The following is a 24,541-nucleotide window of genomic DNA, read 5'->3' as shown; positions in this document are numbered from 1 at the left end:
ATTTTCCACAAGACAACTCTTCCTGTTCTATTGTTTTAAATATTTTCTTTCTCTTTTTCCTTTTCTTGGATGGAGAGCTTTATTTAAGGTAGGCAAAGCAAAGTCCCCCTGAGAGCTATGAAAAATATATACCTCAATAAAGTGAAAAATGACTCAACCATAAGATTTCCCTCTTGTAAGAGCCTCTGTCCAGAATTTTAGGTAATGTTCAACAACTATTGAGCCCATCAATCATATTACTCATATGTAGACAGTTCACATTACAACCATCATTAACATATAGCGAACAAGAATCCAATTACAACCCAAAATCATCAATCCAAATCAGTCACAATAGCCCCCCTCCCAACATGCATTAACTAAGCCAAATACATACTGCAACATGAAATAAAGTGAAACCTACTTTTCCCTTCAAGCTCAATGCCAGAAAACGAATTACAAACAGCAAAAGAAGTTACAAATTTTCCAGAATTTTGCTCCTCCCAAAACTCAAATCAGTAAATCCCTGCAACCTCCAAAACAAACTATCCTGCAACAATAAATAGCAGAAAAAAAATTATTCAAAATCTTGAGAACACAATTAAAAACACAAAATTTGATCAAGCTATCGAACAAAATCACAAAAACACTAACATAGGTCATAAAGATGCTTAACTTCAAAATAGTTGTGATTCTGATGATCACAGTCAACTGGATGTTTTCAATTTTAACGCTTTCACAAGCTGCTTGGGTCTTATATACATACATATAGAAGTTTTCCTACACTTGAACATATGAATGCAACCATATTGATATAATTCATTTGAAAGGTGACCTCAACATAAATATTTAACTGATCAAGAAAGTATGAAAAGCTTAAATGATAGTTTACTAAGGTATGTATTTTTTACCTATTTGTTCAATATGATCAGCAATAAAAACAGAAACAAGAAAAATTACTAGAAATGTGGTAGTCTTGGAGCAGCAACGCCTCTAGTGGCAACTAAGGGCATTTTATTCTACAACCAAGTCCCTCACTATTCTTGTAACCCTATGAAATGCTTGGGTACTTCTAAAATCTTAAAAGTGTTCATATCTAGGTAGCCAATTTCTCTTGATAATATTTGTACATCTGTGGGTTGAAAGCTAAGAGATTGGATGAGCTAGGCAAGGCTAACCATGACCCACTTTTATGGAGCTCCTAAAAGCCACACGGGAACAGAAGCATGATTTATATGTCAATAGGAAATGTAAGGGCCTTCCAAATAAAAATTAAGTCTGTCAGAATCTCTTTTGTCCTTAGTCAGCCAGCTCTTAAGCCAAGTCAATAATCCTGGGTCACCCGAATGAGTCTTGGTATAGTTGCTTTATACATCAAGTTGACAGGGAATACATGATCTAGCAGCTTAGCTGCTATCATAGCATCAAGTGTTTCTACAGTTGATCATCACTCTTCTAGGGGAAAAGGCTCCAATAATTGATACTATGCACTTCCATGAAGCCTTCAACTGCCAATCCAAAGTTTATCCATCACCAAACCCATCAAAGTACAGCCCCTCTGTCATGTACTGCTTGTCATAGTGATATTTCCCATTAAAAGAAAAGTGAAGATATCATGTTCGATTTTGATGCAGACCTAAACCCTTCCTATCATATCCCACTCAGAACAAGGAAATAAGAAATTTTTGTGAGATTGAAAGCTATGGAGGGAGTTAATAACAGCAACAAAAGCAATGTTGAAGGGAACCAAGAGACTATTTAAAAGAGGGTGTTGCACAAATGTAGTGAAGTAACTATGTGAAGCTGATGCAGTTTAAGATGCATTCAGAAGAAAGGGCAGCATAGGAAACAAACCATTGAACTGCTAATCCAGAAACATCGCCAGCAGCAGCATCAAGCTGTTGGAGCACAGTATTGGACAACTTGATCTCCAGGTCACTTTCAACTTTAAAACTTTCCCTGTTTAGCTCATTAAGCATATCAGATGTTGCCATATATCTATAATATTTGTCCTTTCCAGTCATCTGCAAATACACAAGAAAGCCAAATTTTGACTGTGATGAGAATTTCAGTCTGTAACTCGGACAAGGAAAATCAACATAAACATTAGGCATCTGATACAACCAATATAAAATTCAAAGGTAGAATTGCAGAATATGGATTCACCAATGATAAGATAATAAGATGTGAAAATAATCCAAGGTACATGTAGATTTATGGAACACCTTTTCCAAAATATTTGTAATGGTCATGTTTTCCATTTTAGGCTTCTTGCTAGTTTTTGAAGGATCACCACGAAGGACAGTTTACACCCTTCAAGAGAATTGTGGAAGCACAGGTTCAATCTAGAATTACAATTCAAACAGCAAACAAATTTAAAGTTAGAAGCAGTGACAAGATGCAAAATACCAGTTATAAATATAGAGCACATTTTATTGCAAAAACATAAGAACCCTGCGACTAATCCCCCAAGCCACCCCAAAACTTCTCTTCCTCTCTTCTTGTTTGATTTCTATTGTCTTTCCCGATAATAAGCATGGAGTAGGACTAACAACCTTTTTTCCCAAATAGACACAACCATCCCCATCGGTGCCTAGCCTTGCTTAAACTTAGTTTCATTGCAACAAGCTATCGAGAATGGTCGTTTAATCGCCGTTTGGGCAAAAAGGATGAGACTTGGAAATAGAAATCCAGTAGCTGGCAATGCATGGTAAAGCTAGTTAGGAGCTCATAGGAAACATCACTGACAACCAAGATGCTGACTGGCATCCCACCTCATGGTTAAAAAGAAGAGATAGAGCCAAAAAAAAGAAAAAGAAAAAGGTCATAACTTAACGCGAGCTTCTCCGACAGATGGATTCAATCAAAACACTCAAGAATGCCCTACGAACTAAACAAATCATCAGCGCCATAATTTCAAATCAAGGTTGGGATTTCGACAATGCCAATAGAAAACCCGAATACCACCACACTGATTTTAAACTTATTTTTGTATAATCAACAGAAAAAATCAACAAGGCTAACCATGACCCACTTTTATGGAAGGCCCTCACATCTCCTATTGACATAAATCATGCTTCTATTCCGGTGCGTAGAGGGACCTCCGGTGAGTAAGGTGGCCTCTGGCGACACAGAAGGCATAGCGTCTGCAGAGAGGAATGAGAGTGACGATTGAGAAGAGAGAGAATCGCGTGTTTTGGAGAGAGACCTCCAACTGCAACATTTTTCTCTTCTCCTTCTTGCTACAACCTCGGACTGTGATTCCAGCGTGCACGGGCTATATCCAATACTAACGCACATGTAAGCGTCGACTTTGTCTGGAAGAAGTGGTTTCAGATCTTGGTTTAAACAAATAATCTGGCTGGATCTGGATCTGGATCTTAACTGAGACCAAATCAAGGCATAGTAGAGGTTGTCCTATGCATCTCGCTACAGGCCATGACTATTGAAAATGATGTCAAAATGAAACCAAAAAGAAAAAAGCAAACAACCTACGGAATTCTGATATATATGCAAAGGCTTATGATTAACCGGCCGCCTGTCAAGCATTGTAGTTGGATACTGCGATTAAGGCCCCTTTCTGGGTTTTCAAGGAATGCTTGGACCCAAATCCATCAAAGATTAGACTGTAAAGATATCGACCGGAGTTTTCACTTTGATGTGGATCGTGATAGTTGATCAATCTTTCATTAACAGCTAAAGATTTGGTCGCCTCCTCGAGCAGCAGAGATATAAACAAAACCGACTCGGTCCAGACCCAATTAGGACTATCAATAAAACAGACTCAGTCTAGACCCAATTAGATCAAGATGCAGAATAATATGATATAAATATGTATAATGGTTGACATCCAAATTTTTTTTTGTTTTGTTATCAGAGAAACCATGCACCCTAGGATCATAGACCTCATCTCACTGGCATCCAATCTAATTGAAACCACCATCTTTGTCACACATTTTCAAGCTTTTTTGTCAACCAGAGCTTATAGATATGATTTAGAGGGAAATGAAAACTTACAAAATACAAAACCTGCTAAATGAAACATGATACTGAATTTCTGATGTTTTTTTTCAAAATTCCGACCCCATGGATGTTTTCTGCAAGATTGACTTAATAGAAATCAAGGATTTAATAGAAATCAATGTTTAGATCATGCATTTTGAATGAAAAAAATGGTATTTGGAGCCTTGAAATTTTATGAAAATTATAGGCTGTTGATTTTTGAAACCTTATAAAAACCTTATATCCATGCATCAAAATCAAATGTTCCATGAATTGATTCCTATAAACACAGCATATAAATCACATCTGTAAGGTCACAATTATGAAAAAACACCAGAAATTCATAAAATTTCACTATCATATTTCATTTATTAGGTTTTGTACTTTGTATTTTGTAGGTTTTCCATTTCCCATGATTTCGAATATAGTTATTTAACAGAAAACATGCTTTGGGTCATCTGACTGCCGTGTATCCGATTTTTTCAAACACTTAAAAATTTAACAATACCATAATGTGCCAAATCTTGGCGATAAAAAATCATGTCTTACCAACGGAGGCTTGGCGTGGTTAGTAGGAGCTGTCAATCAAGTGAAGCTAGGATGTTTATCACAGAATTTTGTTCACACTATTCCGTGGAGGTCACTTTTTATGCAGCGTTGCTGCATGGTGGGCATGCAGTGACCTGCTTGACAACCGCCCATCTTGGAATTTTTTGAGATGGGCATGGTGTCCATCTCGATAAATGTTGAGATGGATGGTCATCAGCAGCCGAGCCATCGCTGCATAAAAAGTGATCTCCACGGAATATCCTACTGTTTCTTTCTTCCCATATCCTCCACCGTGCAGCAAACAGTCATCCTTTCTGGAGTTTCCACCAGTGATTTTCCTTGCAAAAGGTGTACCCAGAATAAGTCGCCTGAAATACGATTCTAACCAATGTTGTCAGTATCGTTATCGAACAGAAAATACTTAAAAATTATTATGTGTCAACCATAATATGATACCTGTTAAAATTATTAAAATAATAATAATAATAATAAATTAAGTTTTACTATATTTTGACATTTATTTAAAAAATAGCTGATTCAGGGAGAAGCTTATCGAAATTCTGCCGATACTATTCTTATCGGCCGATACGCACCAATACTGATAACATTGAACTTAAGCTGAAGACACCCCACGTCTTTCCTGAAAATTTGCTGATAAAAACAAATGTACTGCAGTTTCATTCTCCTGTTCTGGGACATTTGTTGATTTTTTTGTTAATTATCAAGCCCTGCATATATGATGTAGATGTGATATGTTTTTTACAGTGAAATTGTAGGGATAGCATTTTCTACTCTTGGGTAGAACGGGAAAAGATGTTTAGACCAAATTTGACATCGTGGACGTGTTTAGAATGGCCAAATTAGTAAAAACTTCACCCTTAGATCATAGTTTGTGGATGTAATTTTTTTTTGTATTATAGGCTGTTGATTTTTCAACCCTCATAAAAGCTGATATATAACATCAGAAAAACAGGATTCAAAAGTCAGTTTCTACTAAACTTAACATGATGATCACATCTCAAATGTGCAAAAAATAGAAAAAAATAAAAATATTATAGTTTTTTACTAGAGGCACTACGAGGGTAGCAAACATTATCCAAAATTACATTAACACCAAGAATAGTCCACAGTACATCAATTTTTTTTGTTTCGCTAGAAAAAGGGCTGGTCCTCATAGACGGCTCACACACATTTATATGCTTTGGTATTAGAGCTTGAAAATTTAGTTAATCAATAACTTCACTGTTAAATTATTTAATTAGGTCTCGTGGCTAGATCACAACCAAAACATGTTGTCAATTCATAATACAATCAATATATCCATATTCAGCTTTTCACGTGCTTTGCAAATACAATCATGTTCATGCTCAATTTATCATGAAAATAAATACATTTAAGATGTCATAAATTAATTCATTCATAAATCTCAATTACAATTCGTGCAAGAGTTTTTTTCTCAAAAAAATGACATCCTTACATCACAACCATAACTTACCAATTGCAATCGAGCTCACATTTATCTCTGTCATAAATATTTATATCAAATCTAATATAATTCAAAACTAAATTTTATGAAAAGATTAGAGAAAACATCAAAATATAATTAGAGTATTAAACCTAACTTTTTCGATAAGAGCTCTCGTAAACCCTCACTGAGTAAATCTACATGACTTCAATTAATGTCTTGATTTTTCAGTACTCAAATCATATTAAACCTAATCAATGAATCCACTACGACTAACTTATAACCAAAAACACATAAGTCGATTTTCTCGAGTTAGGCCCCCATAAACCCAAATCAGAAAGACATATATTTTTAATTATGTTTAGTTGTAGCCATGCGTAGTCAATGTAAATACACATAACTTAATTCAGTTCATGTTGTACATAACTTGAAAAAAATTATACCTCAACAACATATGCATTTGAAAAAATCGAAATCCAAGAAAGAGCACAAAACCTTAAATCGATTTATGAAAAATTAAGGTTTTGATTCTCTTGAACACTAATAATTAATCTTCCTTAAGTCAAACATGAATTCATATATTAAACACGCTAAACATACTGAACATAATCATAAAAATAGTTAATTTACAAGACAATCAAGATTTGATAATATCTTTCAATTACAACTTGCAAAATTCAAAGTCAGATCTTTCTAAATGCTTAGCCATTTATTTATGATTTAATAAGGTTTCTAAATATTGATAATATATAGAATATAATAGAAAAACAGTAAAAACACAAGATCCAAATACCTTACAGACTTATCACAAGCATAAGTCGTCAGAGAAATTTGGATCCTTGATGACTCGTTTTTATAAAATCTGTCAGAAATAAAAGATCGTATAACAAATCATGATATTTTTATTGTAGCTGTCTATACCTATCAATAACACAACCCAACAAACTGATCTAAAAAATAATGAGTAGATAAATAAATAAAAAACTTTTACAAAACCCTGTTCTAATAGAGTTTTAATCCAGAATATGCAAACTACAAGATCTTTATCAAATTAAATATTTTTTTAGAATTTAGAGAAAATATTTTTGGCAAAACTATTTTTACACAATAAAATTTTTATAAAATATTCAGAGTTGCTTTACTTGGGCGTTTATATCTTTTATCATAGATAGGTCGAAACAATATTATATCTAGAGCCATAAATTGGAGCTCTGTTAGAAGAGATGTTTCTCTCTTAATACAAATCCAAATCAGGTAAAACAAAATTCTAAAATCAAGAGAAAATACGTAGATTAACCTAGTATTTTTATTTAGATTTTTTAAACTAGTACTCAAAGAAATATTGATTTATTTGTAAAACTAGTCAAGAATAACATATCAATCATCATAGACTTAGGTTTCTCAGAAAATGTTTTTGTTAAAAATCTTCTTGATACCATAAAACCTTTAAAATCTTAATTTTTTTATTTGATCATATACAATATGGATTAACTTATGAATATTACCAACAATAATCAAGTTGCGACTGACTCTAATACGAAACAACAAAGAAATCCTATTAAAGCATGTTTTTTTAAATCATTTTTATGAAAAACGCATGATACATCTTCTTTGAACCTAAATAATAATTTTTTCATAAAAAAAAATTTATGTATAACAGATCCAAACATGTAAATATGCTACTAAAAATAAATATAACTCAGATATGCATGCTTAATGTAAGTAAAAAGCATCTACTATGCAAATATTACCTGAAAATTGATAGATTTTTAAGAAGAAATCGGGTAGTCCGATCTCTACACCACCACAACCAACAAAGTTTATTCAAGTTTAATGGCTGCACAACCTACTACAGACCTCCTAGACGTTTTTAGGAGAATAGGAAAAATAAAAATCAAAAAGAAAAAAGGAAAGAGGGATGAAGAGAGAAGAAGCAAGAGGATTTATGAAAAAATAAATGAGGGGTGTGTGAGGGGATATATATAGCCCTCTCAACAAATCCCTAACCTATTGATATGGGACTCTCCTCTCCAAAATCGTGTGGAGGGGAGGAGGCCTTTCTAGAAAAAATTTATTATCTTCTAGACTCTATCATCTTTAATTATTTGTTTTTTCTCAATTTTATTTAATTAAAATTATGAGGTTTGACTATTCCATAAGAAACTCTAACAATTCTAACTAATATTGACTCTTAAAGAGGTGTGGGACATTCCACCCTCTTCAAATCTCTTAATTAGTGATTTAAATAAAAAAATTTATTAAAAATCTTAATTATCACCTTTGATTTATTTATTTAATTATCTAAATTAAAGTTAAATAATATTTTAATTTCATATGGACTCCTGAATTCAAATGAGGGTCCACATAGGACGTCCCCTATGAGGGTTCAAACCATAACCACTGGATCCAATTAATATTTTCAATTGGATCCAATATAAACAACATCTCAGATCCATATTGGATCCAAATGGTGATTTTAGATCCAGAACTGAAGTCTAAGATCCAAAACCACACCAACTCATTTAGTCTTCGTAATTTAGCTTTTTCAATTATTCTTGAAATATTGTTCATAACTTGAGACAAAGGTTTATAATTAATCAAAATCAAGAATATCAAGAATTCATATTATTGTCATAAATGTACCAATAATTTATCATTTATTTATTTTAATTATCAAAGAAAAATCTCGAGTTTTACATATATGGCAGGATGATGCGGGCCATATACATGTCCTTAGTCCAAGAAGTTATCGTTTTGTCTATCCTAGATGTTTTGAACATTGATACAATTATTTGTTCAATTTATTGTTAATGACTTGTTAATTTAATTTATTAATGTTTGGTTAGCTCTGATTCAGATTTATAAGAAAAGATTCATAGTTATTTTAGACCTAGACCTAATGTCCAGTATAGGAATCAGTGTCAATTACGAGCCGATTCAACTTACCTGTAACTCACACAAAGTTTTTATCAAAATTTATGTCCTTAATTCCACTGTGATTTGATTTAGAAATAAAGGCCTTTCATTATAAGTTCAAAAAAATTGGTCATATTTTTAGTTAGATTTTTTGGGTGTTAGATGAAGGAAGAGATATAGTAGTGTTTCTATGAATATTGAATGAATGAATGTATAAATAGGTTCTGTAGTCAACGAATAATCTGGTCCATAAATAAATGTATAAGCATTTTTTATATTAAATGAATGAATGAATAAACATTTTTTGTATTCAAATTAATGTATAAGCATTTTTTGTATTGAATGAATGTATAAGCATTTTTTGTATTTAATAAATGAATGAATTTATATATATATATATATATATATATATATATATATATATATATTAGAATTAGTGACGTACAATAAAAATGTTTTTACTGACGTGAGCATATTTCACGCTAGTAAAGCCCACTTTACTGGCACATTTTTTGCACCAATAATATGTATGATTGATAATGAAAAAATAAAAAAATATATTAAAATTACTGGTGCATAAATATTTGTGTTATGGATGCCCATAAATAAATAAATAGCTAAGAGAGACATAGAACATTACATATTTACATGCTAATGACCATGGCATCATTGGGTGGTATCTTTTCGCTTATCACCACAGTTAAAGAACATCAATCATACAAAATTCTTGCGAAATTGTGGAGAGAGAGAGAAATCAATCTTAAAAAATTGTTCAAAATAAGAAAGTCACTTAGCAATCATCCTTAGCCTTTTTTTTATAACGAGCAAACCCTCACCAAGGATGAGATAGCCTAATGGGCCCGCCATGTGAGGTAAAGCAACGGATGAGGACACGACTTCCCTGACTTATATGACCCATCTCCGATAAAGCTGCAGACACACCTGGACACCAGTAGGATTTGATCCAGCGTCTTCATCTCAAGGCCCTCACACATCCTTAGCATTTTTTATTATACTCCCAGTGGGAGAAAGAACACTTTTGGCTGTGATGAGATCGTGAATCAATTTCCACTCCAGTATTTTTAAAGAAATTTTAACAAAACAAATTACCGCAAATGGTAATCTATTTTATTCATCAAGAACTTACCAAGAAATGTAAACACCCTTTGGCATGCAGGTTCCAATGCTAAGGAGCCTAGTACGTGGCCTGTTACTACATAACAGGAAGCTATAAAACACAAGATTACAATTTCTGCACTCGTTCCAAGCATTACAGAGACCTTGCCTATGCTGTTTCCTTACTACTGGAGGGCAATGCAGGTAACCCCTCACACCTTCAAGAAAGAAAGAACTAAAGCCTGATTAAGCAGTCCAATAACATGTCTATGTCCCTCTCTTCAGTGTGCCAGGAGATGGTTTGATGAGGGGTAGAGCAGCCACCTCATCAATCTAGGGAAGTAAGTGTCCGCCATGATTGTTGCGGGTGCGAATATTGCTTATGAAAGAGATAAAAACGCCGGCTAGTTGTCTCTGCTTGTTATCACATCCAGTGCAACAACAGTTTACCAGTTGTACTGGGACTACGTTTAGGACTGGGGCTTGGTGCAGTTCCACTCGTGCAACCCTAGGATAAGGGATGAGTTGATACTTCGTCTTTTCCATGGGCTTGCTGTTAGTTGATAATGATTAACATTTTGATACTGTCTCTATCACGCCACATGAAATTTAAGTTAAAACCATCTTAACATTTAAGCAGCTAAAAGATATTAACCAAAAAGATTGTTCCTCTCAACTCATTGACAGAAAAATGGCTTTAATCTGCAGGTTCTGAACCTTGTTTTTAGGTTGGCCTGGTTGCAGACAGCCCTCCATTCCAACTTTGGGAGTGTGGATTATAGAGTAACCGGATTCTTTTTAGCATCCCTTGAAGTAATTCAAAGGGGTCAATGGAATTTCTACAGGTATTTGCTAGTTCAATTAATTTTTAAGTTACACACACACACACATATATATATATATATAGCCGCACCATCTTGAGTTCACGATGGTTTGAGGGCTGGTTACACTGTGGAAGGTCTCGAGTCACTAATTCTCAAATAAACAACTTCAGCCCCAACAAGTTTGGAATGCATTAGCTCTTTTATTTCTGTACTTCGCTTGTACATTTTGCCATATATTTACTTATGACGTACAATTTGGATGGATATTGTTAATCTTCATCCACTTCATGAAAAGGTAGTGGCACAGCCTTGACTGCCCTGAATTTGCCTGCATTATTCAAATGTTCATTTTCCAACCTGCACCATTATACAAAGCTTAATGGTTAGTTCTGTGCCTTACCACTACCTTTTTATGAAGTAGATGAAGATTAACAATATCCATCCAAATTGTACGTCATCAGTAAATATATGGCAAAATGTACAAGCGAAGTACAGAAATAAAAGAGCTAATTCATTCCAAACTTGTTGGGGGCTGAAGTTGTTTATTTGAGAATTAGTGACTCGAGACCTTCCACAGTGTAACCAGCCCTCAAACCATCGTGAACTCAATATGGTGCGCCTCTTGCATCAGTCTGACACCATGGATGTGTTGAACCCTGATTTGTTTGCTAAGAGGCACCTCGGATTGCATTGTTTCAATGTAAACCACAATTTTTTGGATTATGAAAGTGCAACCTAAACAAAGACCACCTATGCTATTCATTGGAGGACAAGACAAGCAACATGGGGAAAACAAACCAAGTACTTTTTGTTAAAATATGTTGTATATATATATATTTATATATTTAGATTATGACATATACACATATATATTGACATATATATGTCTATATGTCTATCTATATATATAAATATATATATTTATATTGTAATACCCAATAGGGGTATTCATGTCATTTCACATGTACATGCATATCCTAGATATGCTTCCCTTTCTTTTTCCTTTCTTATTCTTTTACTTTTTCTGTTTTTTTATTTATTTCTTTTTATTGTTAAAGGGGGTCCCACATAGAGACGTTGGACCCCCCTCCAACGGTCATAAATATGACCGTTGGAGGGGCTCCAACGTCCCTATGAGAGCCCCTCCTTGGGTCCCTTACTGTGTATAAATAAGGGGCATGGCCCCATGTATCTCTCAAGCTTCTTGTGAAGCATTTAGTGAATGAAATATATTTTTTTCTTCTTTGTGTGCTTGACCACCTTTTGTGGTTTATTGTGTGCCCTCTAGTGGCCTCTTGTGTATGTGCGTGCTTCCGTGCTTGCTCTTGGAGTTCTTGCCTCTCTCGATTGGCACTTCATTACATGGTATCAGAGCCTTGGTTGAAAAAGCTTCATCGGATCCTCTTTTGACAAGCAATATCCTTCTCTTTCTTGCCTTCATAGTCTTCTTCTACAAATGGCAAACAAGGATGCAAAAATCGATCTCTCATTCAAATTGGATGGGACCAATTATCGCATGTGGGCAGCCACAATGGAGAACAATCTCAAAGGTAAGAAACTTTGGGGTTATGTATGTGGAACCGTTCCGGAACCACAATTGAAGTTGACTAAATTTGAAGGTGATGAGGAAAAAGCATTAAATGAAGAAGAAAAGGAGAAGGCTATCCTTGACTATTCTTCTAAAATAGAAGATTGGGAAAGTGAGCATGCTAAAATCTTAGCATGGTTCATGAACAATGTCGAATTGAAGATTTGTGCAAATCTTGCCAAATTCAAGAAGGCTAATGAAGCTTGGTCTTTTATGAAAAGCATGTACACTCAAAGGGACCTTGTTAGACACTTTTTTCTTCAAGAGAAGGTAAGGGCTACCAAGCAAGGTGATATGAGTATTAGGGACTACTATAGTGCCCTATCCTCTCTATGGGATGAACTTGTCCTTCTCGAACCTCAATGGGAAGGTAGTGCTATTGCCATGAGGCAAGAGCAAATGGAAAAAGAAAGGTTCTTTCAATTTATTCATGGGCTTCGCCCGAATTTGAGCAACTTAGAGGATCCCTTCTTCATAGGGCCTCTACTCCTCTAAGTGATATTTTAGCCGATTTATGTCAAGAAGAAACTCGTTTGGCTTTAAAACAAGATGTTGATGAAGTTCATGCCGTGTCTAGACCCGGCAACAATGTAAGAACATATAAACCACCACATTTTTGGAAGAATAATGGTGGTGGAGGAAGGAAAATCGTTTGTCATAATTGTAATGAACCGGGCCATATTCGTCCGGATTGCCCCAAGTTCAAGAAGAAGGTGGCTTCCGTTGGTGAAACTCCTCCAAACGCCAATGAAGATTCAAAGAAGGATGGAGACATAAAGGAGTCCATCGCTCATCTAACTGAAACTCTCCAACAATTCATAAAGATGAACTCTTCATCATCATCTTCACCCTCCACGTCCGGCGCCGCCATCTCCTCTTTTCCAGGTATGACCTCTTGGATTCTTGACTCGGGTGCCTCATTTCATATGACCCCAAATGCATCACTTTTGTCAAAACCAAGTCTCAATAAATTTAAATCATACGTCTCCACTGCCGATGGAACATCCTTGGGTGTTGAAGGCATTGGAAATCTTGAGAAAATCTATGACCAAAATAAAGAATTTTTTGTTCCCAAAATCCGTATTATTCCAAAACTTAACCTAAATCTTTTTTCCGTGTCTCAAATTACTGATTTTGAGTGTAATGTCTCCTTTTCACCTACTCATTGCTATGTGCAGGATCTCCGGTCCGGGAAGCGGATTGGGCAAGGCCATAGAAGAGGGGATTTTTACTATATGGATTTTTTGTCTTTGTCATCCAAATCATTTTGTAATCATGTCCAAACTAAAGATATTGAGACTTGGCATAAGAGGCTTGGACATCCTAGTATTTCCAAGTTAAATCTCTTTCCATTTTTGGAAAAATTTTGTAATACAAATACATTTACATGTAATGATTGCATTCTTGGAAAGATTCACTCTCTTCCATATTCACATAGTAATTTTGTGTCAAAAAGACCTTTTGAACTTGTGCATTCCGATGTATGGGGGCCGGCACCCGTTATGTCCAAAGGAGGTTATTCTTACTATGTCTCTTTTATTGATGATTTTACTAGATATACTTGAGTTTACATTATTAAAAATAAATCCGATGTCTTCACTAATTTTAAAGAATTTCATGTTCTTATTCAAAACCAATTTCAAAACAATATAGCCATATTTAGATCAGACTCGGGAGGAGAGTACATGTCTAAAGATTTTCAAAATTACTTTAAAATAAATGGAATTGTGCACCAACGTTCTTGTCCTAAAACTCCGCAACAAAATGGTCTTGCGGAAAGGAAACATAGACATTTAATTGAAACCACTAGAACTCTTCTTGTGTCAAAAAAAATTCCCAAAAACTTTTGGGCCGAAGCCCTTCTTACCGCAACATATCTTATAAATCGTATGCATTCCTCCTCTTTAAAAAATATTTCACCTTTTGAAAAACTATTTCAAATTACTCCAGATTTTAATAGACTAAGAATCTTTGGATGCAAATGCTTTGTACTTAGTCAAGGACAAGATAAATTGTCTCCTAAAGCTCTTGAATGTGTATTCATTGGCTATGGTGAGAATAAAAAAGGTTATAGATGCTATGATATTCGAAATAATAAATTGTATGTGTCAAGAAATGTGAACTTCATTGAAGAACAAAATGGTTTCGATATCCACACATCTAGGGAAGACATTGATTATTCTTTTCTATTTGACTTAGCTCCTAGACTTGAATCCCCTGAGGCAATTATTTGTGATACTACTTGTGATGGCATCTTACACTATAATAATATCCCACACAAGATAATGGTTCCCAAAATGAAAGTCTAAATGATATAAATGTATATACCCGGCGGTTAGGAAATGAACATCAACCTGCTATTGACAGATACTCTCAAGACTTCTCCTTAGAAGAATCTATTGACAACAATCCACCTAGGAGATCTTCTCGTACTAGTAGGCCACCACAAAAATTTGTGTCTTATGAATCCTTTTCTCCGAATTATAGGTCTTGCCTTATGTTAATACATTCATACCACGAACCTTCGTCATTTAAGGAAGCTAAAGATCATCCACATTGGATTGAAGCTATGAAAATTGAGTTAGAGACTCTTAATAAAGCCCAAACCTGGAGCATTATTCCTCAACTACTAGGAAAAAAAGCAATTGGGTGTAGATGGGTATATAAAGTCAAAACCAAATGTGACGGATCCCTAGAAAGATACAAAGCTCGCTTGGTTGCAAAAGGCTACGCCCAAGAATATGGGATTGATTATGAAGAAACCTTTGCTCCTGTAGCTAGGATGACTAGTGTACGAACCTTAATTGCTCTAGCTTCCATTAAGCAATGGCCGATATATCAACTTGATGTTAAAAACGCGTTCCTAAATGAAAATCTATGTGAAGAAGTTCTTATGGATCCTCCGCCGGGTCTTGAAATTGGGAAAGGAAATATTTTAAAGTTGAACAAAGCTTTCTATGGTCTTAAACAAGCACCAAAAGCTTGGTATGATCTTTTTAGCAAAGTAGTGCTTGATAATGGCTTTTCTTCATATTACACCGATACTGCTTTGTTTGTTAAATCCTCTAATGAATACATAACTATCTTATTGCTATATGTTGATGATATGATTATCACAGTTAATGAAAAGAAAGGTATTGACCTTATTAAAAATATTCTTAAGAAAAATTTTGATATGTCTGACCTGGGTTTTCTAAGGTATTTCTTAGGTATTGAAGTTGCATACTCCCCCAAGGGGTATGTCCTATCTCAGATGAAGCTTGCCTCTGACATTATTGCTAGGTCTGGGCTGACAGATGACAAAAGGGTGGAGACTCCAGAAGTCATCAATGCCAAGATGAGAGCCAGTGATGGCACTCCTTTAGCAGATCCCACGCCTTACCGTCAACTGATTGGATCTCTAACATATTTATCTATCACCAGGCCCGACATTTCTCATGCAGTTCATAGTGCAAGCCAATTTCAGACTGCTCCCTCTACTATTCATATGGCAGCAGTAATGAGGATTATCAGATACTTGAAAAATTCCATAACTAAGAGAGTATTCTTATCCTCTTCTTCACCTCTTACTTTACTTGCGTATACTGACTCCGATTGGGGGGGTAACCCCGATGATCGTATTTCTACCACAGGTTATTGTGTGTTTCTTGGTGATTCACTTATCTCATGGAGGTGTAAGAAGCAGCATAAAGTCTCTCTCTCATCTACCGAAGCAGAATATCGTGCGATGGCCACTACCACAACTGAGATTGTATGGTTAAGACGCTTGCTTAAAGATATGGGTGTCTCCTTCTCAACTCCTTCAAAGTTGTGTTGCGACAACAAGAGCTCTATCTATATTGCTAGCAATCACACCTTTCATGAACGAACAAAACACATTGAGATGGACTGTCATTATGTTCGTGATGAGTTCTTACGGAGCACCATTCAACTCCCATATGTTCCTACTGAATATCAGCTGGCGGATTTCTTCACCAAAGCCTTGCCATCGTCTCGCTTCTTCTTTCTCCTTAGCAAACTCTCGGTGATTTCCCCGTGTGTTTGAGGGGGGGTGTTAAAATATGTTGTATACATATATTTATATATTTAGATTATGACATATACACATATATATTGACATATATATGTCTATATGTCTATCTATATATATATATAAATATATATATTTATATTGTAATACCCAATAGGGGTATTCATGTCATTTCACATGTACACGCATATCCTAGATATGCTTCCCTTTCTTTTTCCTTTCTTATTCTTTTTCCTTTTTCTGTTTTTTTATTTATTTCTTTTTATTGTTAAAGGGGGTCCCACATAGAGACGTTGGACCCCCCTCCAACGGTCATAAATATGACCGTTGGAGGGGCTCCAACGTCCCTATGGGAGCCCCTCCTTGGGTCCCTTGCTGTGTATAAATAAGGGGCATGGCCCCATGTATCTCTCAAGCTTCTTGTGAAGCATTTAGTGAATGAAATATATTTTTTTCTTCTTTGTGTGCTTGACCACCTTTTGTGGTTTATTGTGTGCCCTCTAGTGGCCTCTTGTGTATGTGCGTGCTTCCGTGCTTGCTCTTGGAGTTCTTGCCTCTCTCGATTGGCACTTCATTACACTTTTTAACTCTCAGAAAAGGACTGCATTTGCAAGATTTCAAGATGATAATTCACACAGCCAAAATCAGAAAACCTAAGAATCATAATGTAATAGCGATTCCTGCGAGTAAAACTCTAACAAAGTCAAGAAACTGTCAAAAGTGCCTGCCAGTTTTACACCCTTTCACCCACATTTGCTCACCCTCAAACTTCTTTGTTACAGCATCATAACAACGAAGATGTCTTCATTGTTTTCTGTTCATCTTCAGTTGAAGCAAACCGTTGGCTCAGAAGGCCACTAGAAGTCCCTCTCATTACTCAATGAGCTAGTATTTTGTTATTCTTCCTTCAATAGGTAACAAGCAGAAACAGCTACAAACAGAACATCATACTCAAAAAATCATGCATCTTAGAGAAAAATTTTGGAGGGTTCGCAATTGGCATGCATGAAGGTGGAGATTCTGGTGTTTTGGCCTTTTTCCTCAGCTGAAAGAATTGTTGCATTACGTCAGAGCACTCAGTTGCAAGGACACCACGCCTAATCTTCATATTTAGATGGAATGGATGTATTGAACCAGTGGTAGGGCTCGGTTGATCCAAGCTGTGCTGTCCTTCATCAGTGGAAGTGAAAAGTCTGCAAGGAAAGGATCAAGTCAAAACTGTGGCGGAACGTCATAGCATGGTCCCAGTAGGATGTTTCTTACACAGGCCAAAAGTGGTTAAAAGAGTCAATTAGTTTATCTGCCTTATGACACTTTATTTTCTACAGTTAACATCATTTTCAAGGAGCCTACTTAAGTTGCAGTTCAAGCAATGTGATTGAAGGTGCCAGGTTTCAGAACGACCAATGAATTCTTCACAGGAAAGCGAACTACATGATGTTTCATATTCCACGATGGTGCAGTAGCCATCTGCTGCTGAATTGTGGCAAACTTCTTTGCTAAGTTCTCAAATATGGTTTTCAAATTCACATCACAGGAGAATTAGAGTTCATCAAAAGATCAGGATCTTGAAAACAAAACAAAACATCCATGGATATGACATGTCAATGGAGACAGCAAACTCTGCTTTATTCTTGGTACTTTTAATTCATTAATAGCTGATAACATGTTGGCACTGCAAACTAGCATTTTTATGATTGAGTGAACTCATCATCTAACCATTGCCCACACATGGTAAAGTCACTTAGCAGTTTGGTCTACATTTTGCACCATCAGGTGGCAATGGATCACCCAATAGGATGATAGCATCTTATAAAATGAATCATCATCAAAACCTTTAATTTTCATTCAACCGAAAATTTGCTAGATGAAAACGAAAAGATATAAGCAACAAACTTAAGACTATCATATACAAGCATACCTGATCCAGCTGCCATCAGCTTCAAGGAACTTATTGGGTGCCCTTCACACCAAGGTATCAATTCTAGCTTGAAGAATAGCACCCGCACACATTGGGCAAGGTTCAAGTGTGACATAAAGAGTTGTTCCCTGGAAACAAAGAGCAAACTAGAAAGTTATGAAATCAAATTTAAGAAAAGTGCATGCTGCACATTCTTTGCATCTCTGTATGAAACATATTTTGGGAGTTCATTTGAACATAAAGTTGTCACAGCAAAGCATCTTCCACAACTCAATCACAAATCGTCACATGACTTGTTCAGTAACAAATGCCATAAAACAAAAGAAAAACACAGTAGGCATTTCATGGATCACATCTCAACACCATAATATCCAAACTGCACCTGCCTGTAGGTCCAAGAAGCATATTTTGTCAACTCAGCTAGGAACAAAACCTACCTTGTTCAGATATTTGCATCCTAGACCTGAGATAATCCTGATATTTAACCAGATTCCAGATCACATGTAATGAAAAACAAATAAAATGAGGATCTAACCCGGTGTGTTTGATCCAGATTGACACAAATCAAACAGCTGTGGATAGGGTTTTCAGTTCCTCAGGTCAAAATAGGACCTGTGATTCAAATGGATCCATGTGGAATTTTCACCTTACTCGAACCCAATAAGCTAAAAGACCCACACAAGAAGGTCGGTGTATGCTTGCATTTGAGTTGGAACAGGTCCATGAACAGTCCTGCATTACAGGTATTAAAGCTTTTCCTCCACATTAAATGCTTATAAGAATTATGTGTTTCTATTCATGGTCTTGACTCTTGACAAGCACAGAATTCCACATCCAAGGCACAAAAGGCAGCCATCAGAAGAACATATTTATATACCAAAAATAGAAGGTTACCGTTTGGATGACGGGCTACAAAACCTGGGTTTGTAAAAACCAACTTTTCCTTAAAATCAGGTTTTTGGCAAACCCAATTTGCCAAAAACTTGGTTTTCATTTTGTCGCTAAAAGCTCAAAAATTAAATTAAATTAAAAAATAAGTATCATTTTCCAGCCAGCACTAGCTGGAAATGGCCAGGATGCTACCATCCAGCAGGGATAGTATCAGCCCAGCCATTTTCAGCCAGTCACCGATCAGAAATGGCCAGACTGGTACCATGCCGACCGGCCATTATCAGCCCAGCCATGTCTCGCTCAGTGGCAGGCTGGAAAATGGCTGACGTGCCTAAAATGGAAAAAATATTAATAATAATAATAATAACAACAACAATAATAATAATAATTTGGCTATTCTCCAGCCATCAACCAGTTGAAAAATGGCCATTGGCCAGACTGGTACCATCCCTGGCAGAGGTACCAGATCATTGTCTTAATGATAGGTCACAGCCTCACAGGTCATGAGGTATCTCCTAACATGTGTTTGTTGAGAAATGGTGGGATAACATATTTATTAAGATGTAGACTTACAAACAATAAATATAAAAAAAGGTATATATGGGAAATAGCAATTTAACATACATAAAGAACAAATTTGCCAAATAATCCTGATCTGAGAAGCTGATCCACCTTGAGATAGAGGATCCAATATTTATGGATTCAATTGTTATACAGTTGCCAAATTCTCTAAAGAGATTATATATGCTTCCCAATTACTTTTCTATCATAGAGGAAATCTGTTCAGATATGCACATATATTTTAATGGCAAATTCATAAAAAAGAAAAGGATCATTCCTAATTATTTTTTAACGTTGAATACGATCAGGATATCATGCATAAGCAATAGCACAATGGGCAACACAATGTGATGCCATCCATACTCAAAGGCAAATACCATATCTGGGCATTTTCTCAGATAAACATGAGTTGGAATTTAGGGGGGAGGAATACGGCTTTCCTATGAAGGTCGCTGGGCCCTTGCAGGCGCCACTGTTTGTGAGACAATCTGTTTTTCTCTTCTTAATGTTGAAAACTGCCCCAAGAATATCAAAACTACCATTGAAGAATAACTCTCTTTTATACATGAGAGAGTGCTGGGAAGATTATGCAACAGAATATGCCTCCCTCAATTGGTGTAGCTTCTAAGGTTAGGCAGGAATATACATTGTATGACATCAGATATTAAATGGTAAAGTCGAACAGAGTTATTTGCAGGCAGCATAGTCAACAAAATACAAAGGAAAAGATAAGAAAAGTACTGCAAGTCGCCAAGTTTAAAATATGTATAGATGCTTCCCTGATACACATCACTTCAGCATGTGCAGTTGAATCTCTCAACTCTTCCACACTGAAACATCAATTCACTTGGTTATCAGTTTGGTGCAATAGGTGTGATCTTAACTTTGCAACAGACAGAAAAAAATAGGAAAGAATTGCTTACAGGTCGCAGCCTCAAGCGATGATCTTACCATCCTGGACCAATACAGCTCCAACTGGTACCTCCCAGGTATCATCTGCTTTTCTTGCTTCCAAAAGTGCTTCCCTCATGAACATTTCATCCATCTTTCTCTGTTCAGTTTCCAGTCTATATGCTTCTTCCCATGCTTCAAATCTTTCTCTTTGGACTTGTGCAGTTCTTTTCAACTTACTTTCTCTCGAGGCTCTTTCCTTATCTTCACCGCTGGCATTCCTTGGCCTATCCTTGATGAACGGTTTATGCACTCCTGTGCCCAAGACATCACTGGCAAACTCCACTGAGGAAACTACAGCTTCATTAATTTCTCTTTGCTCTTGTGCACCAATAGTACCTGTCAAACTTGTAATGACATCAGGTGATGTTCTACCACTAACTGATGCTGATAATGAACCTATAGAGGCAGAATTAGTAGCAGAACCACATCTTTGATTATCTAATACTGAAGAAGTTCTTCGGCGGATTGATTCATGTTCAGAGAGGCCCACTGAAGAAGCAGTAGCAACCTCATTGTTAGATAATGTTGCCTGGAGACTCGTCCTGTCAGTGATTTCCTGTCCTTGGTTCACATTCAAACCAGATATCAGTTCATCGTCTTACCCTTTGATGGCTGTTGGTTCTTTCAACCTATCCTTCTCTTTCCTCACCTTCTCCTCATCTTCTGGTTCATGACCTGAAAACCATGCATCATTGCTGCTAGATTCAGTTGATGAGCTCTTAGAAGCTGACTTTGCTGTTGAATTATGTGATCCCATCCGTAAATCCCAGCCAATCTTAATTATTTCTGCAAGGTAGCTCCACAATGATCTGCTTGATCACAATTGCTCTCCTAGAGGATGCAGCACCAGTTCCCTCAACCGCTCCTATAGTGGAAGTTACTTCAGTCAAGTTCTCCCCAGAAGCAACAGATAAAGGAGACACATAAGCTTCCAGTATCTCCAAACTAGAAGGTTCTTCGAATGTTTCACATGCAACATCCCACATTTCATCAGATGGGCCTTTTATTCCAGATGATGCAGGAGACTGCCAAGTACTCTGCATCCCGGAGTCTTTGGAGTTCTTTTCACTTGAGTCACCTTGCACAGAATCTCCATTTGAATTTGATGGACTCACCAATACTACTTGTTGTAGCAAAGCAGTTGTGTGGTGAGAAGTCCTCTCTCTCTCTAGTAGATACATTTTCTCAGTTGTTTCTAGAATTCTCTGAGAAGGCAGGTTTGTCTGGTGCAGTTGATCAGCAGAAGGTTGCATCATTTCATGAGGTGATTCCTCCAGGAAGATGACTGAGCTGGAATCACCACCCTTGGCAATCAGATCAGCGTGCTCACTTAATGTATCATTTCTTTTATTCATTACTTCAGAGTGATATCTAGGAGCTTCTTCCTGCAGTTTTACATTTAGGACATGAGAGCCGATTTGTAATGATTCAGTGAATGCCTCAGTATTCGCATACCCAGTTGGTTGATGACGACCATCAGTAGCTTGTGGCAATCCCTGAATTGCTGATGTAGAAGATGATGGCATTGGTGGTTGTTGTAAGGTTACCTGTCCTAAAACGGTTGAACCTGTCTGTGCACTAGTTTTTAGTTCTTGCACATAATCCACATTTACATAATGGTGATGTTGTGGAACATGGTCATTACTTACATAACCAGGCAACAGTTGGCCATCAAAAGTTTCGAATGAGCCGCTGATTTTCGACTGAGAAGATGGACGAATTGAAACTTCCTGTGAAGTTATCCGTCCAGAAATAGTGGCACCTGTCTGTGAACCGCTAGTGCATGATTCTTCTGAGCAGCTATGTTTAGCAACATAGTCTCTAATTGCATATCTACCTGATTGGTGGAAACCAGTTGTTTTCAATGAGCTTCCTGGTGTTGATTGAGAAGGATGAGGACTTGGGCTTGAATGCAAGGTCGTTAGTTCTGAAATCGTCACAGCTGTCTGTGTACTGCTAGTGTTTAATTCTTGCCTGTATTCCATGTTTGAAGAGTGATTATGCTTGACAACATAATCAGTAGGTGTATATTCAGTTGTTTGATGGCCAGCACCAGCAATAGTTCCGGTTGGCAGCTGAGAAGTTGAAGCCATTGCCATTTCTGGCGATGGTAACTGTTCTTGTGAAATCCGTGCACCTGTCTGTGTGCGGCTGGTCGCAAGTAATCGATATTTGAAGAATGAAAATGCTTAGAAACATACTCCTTGGACTCATGAAGTCTCGATAAATCTGAATCCACAATGACAAATGAGCCATCTGGATGCTTCTTCAATGCAGGCTCCATTGTTAGGAAAACCGCAAGCAAGAAACAACCAAAGAAAACAATGAAAAAGAACGATCAAACAAAACACAGGAAGAAGACAGATTTACGTGGAAAAACCTCTCCTCAAATCCAAGAGAGAGTAAAAAACCACGGCCGCCTATAGAGAAATCTTATTGTTATTCTTCGACTGTTACAAGAGGGAAAGAAAAGAGAAAATTTATACAAGGCAAGAGCGCCAACCCTAACTCTAACCAAATCGGGTCCGATCCATAAGAAATCGGGTCTCAAACATAAGCCCAAGAAAAAATTTCTTCTTGGAGGGGGGGCACTGCCCCCCTAAAACCCCCGCCAGGGGCAGACTCTGCTTCTAAAAGGGCAAAAACTATGAATCAGGCTCCACAACTCATCATCCATGCCAACTTGGTTCACTTTTATCTCCTGAGTTTGTTTTGAACCTTGAACTGTACTGCGAATCGACGTTGGAGTTGCTTGCCTTTCGTTCACAAATGCCCTTTGCTCTTTTCCACGTGTAATGAGCATCATTTGAGATCGCCGCTGAAGAAGAATCTGCGGCACCAAACTCCATTACATAGTGGTTTACTCTTGTATCATGTGGTTGGCTCAGTTCTGTGACTGCTCCCACCCTAACTTTGGGTGGACTATCCTCATAAGGTTTGTCATTCCTATAACAACCAGAATAGGTAACCCCAGAAACAGAGGACTCTCTAGTGACATCTCTTCTCTGAACTTTAGAATCTGCCAGCTTCATCTGAATCTGTTGTTCATGGCGACGAACTGATGTAATCGACAATGCCGCCCCGTTTCTTTTTCATCCACACAAACCTTGATCTCATCATTCTTCGAAAAGGACTGACCATCGCCCCCGATCTCTCGTTGCTTTTTTCTTCTGTTATCCTTATAGAAGTATTGATCATCATGCTTAATCTGCTGGTGTTGCTTACTTCTTCGAGTACCCATCGAGGAAGCCCTGGCTGAACTTTCAACTTCATAAGGCGCATCTTTTGTCACGCCATAACGGCCACCAGCCCTCAATGATACGCTCCCTGATTCAGTCTGATTTCGTCTATATCTTCCTCTGTAATCACTTGAGAAATGCTCAGCTCCAACAGTGAATTCTCCCTGCGATCTGCACATAGACTGATGCCTCTTGGAAGAAGAAGAACCATAACCGTTCAGCCGAGTACTAACTTCACAACCAGCATCATCACCATCGTCGCGATCATCATCGTGTCCGTAGCGACTATCCGAAGCTCTATTTCTTCTTCCATCGCCCCTTCTGCTAACATTTCCAGCCTTAGACTTGTTTCCAACAACTCGACAAACGTCCCCGTTTGCGATTTCCTCGAAAGCCCAATGCTCGAATCCGAATCTGGAATCATTCTCACCATCATGGTCATGATCATACGGAAGAAGCGGAGATTCATCGTGTCGAACACCACTGCACTTCCCTGGAACAGGGAT

General features: G+C 36.9%; 1 long non-coding RNA gene across 1 annotated transcript; it reads right to left on the bottom strand.

The window, feature by feature from the left end:
• Nucleotides 1-11,097: 11,097 nt before the first annotated feature.
• On the bottom strand, nucleotides 11,098-20,660 carry LOC149816464 (uncharacterized). The gene is made up of 3 exons (XR_016427753.1): nucleotides 20,584-20,660; nucleotides 18,391-18,518; nucleotides 11,098-11,208 (listed from the first exon to the last, which is right to left on the bottom strand). It is a non-coding gene; the product is annotated as an uncharacterized LOC149816464 (long non-coding RNA).
• Nucleotides 20,661-24,541: the final 3,881 nt, after the last annotated feature.

This window comes from Nuphar pumila, chromosome 14 (assembly GCF_984573655.1).
Source record: "Nuphar pumila chromosome 14, dmNupPumi1.hap1.1, whole genome shotgun sequence".
NCBI lineage: Eukaryota > Viridiplantae > Streptophyta > Magnoliopsida > Nymphaeales > Nymphaeaceae > Nuphar > Nuphar pumila.
The sequence above is the reverse complement of the archived record's forward strand: the minus strand, read 5'-3'. Positions and strand labels throughout refer to the sequence as shown.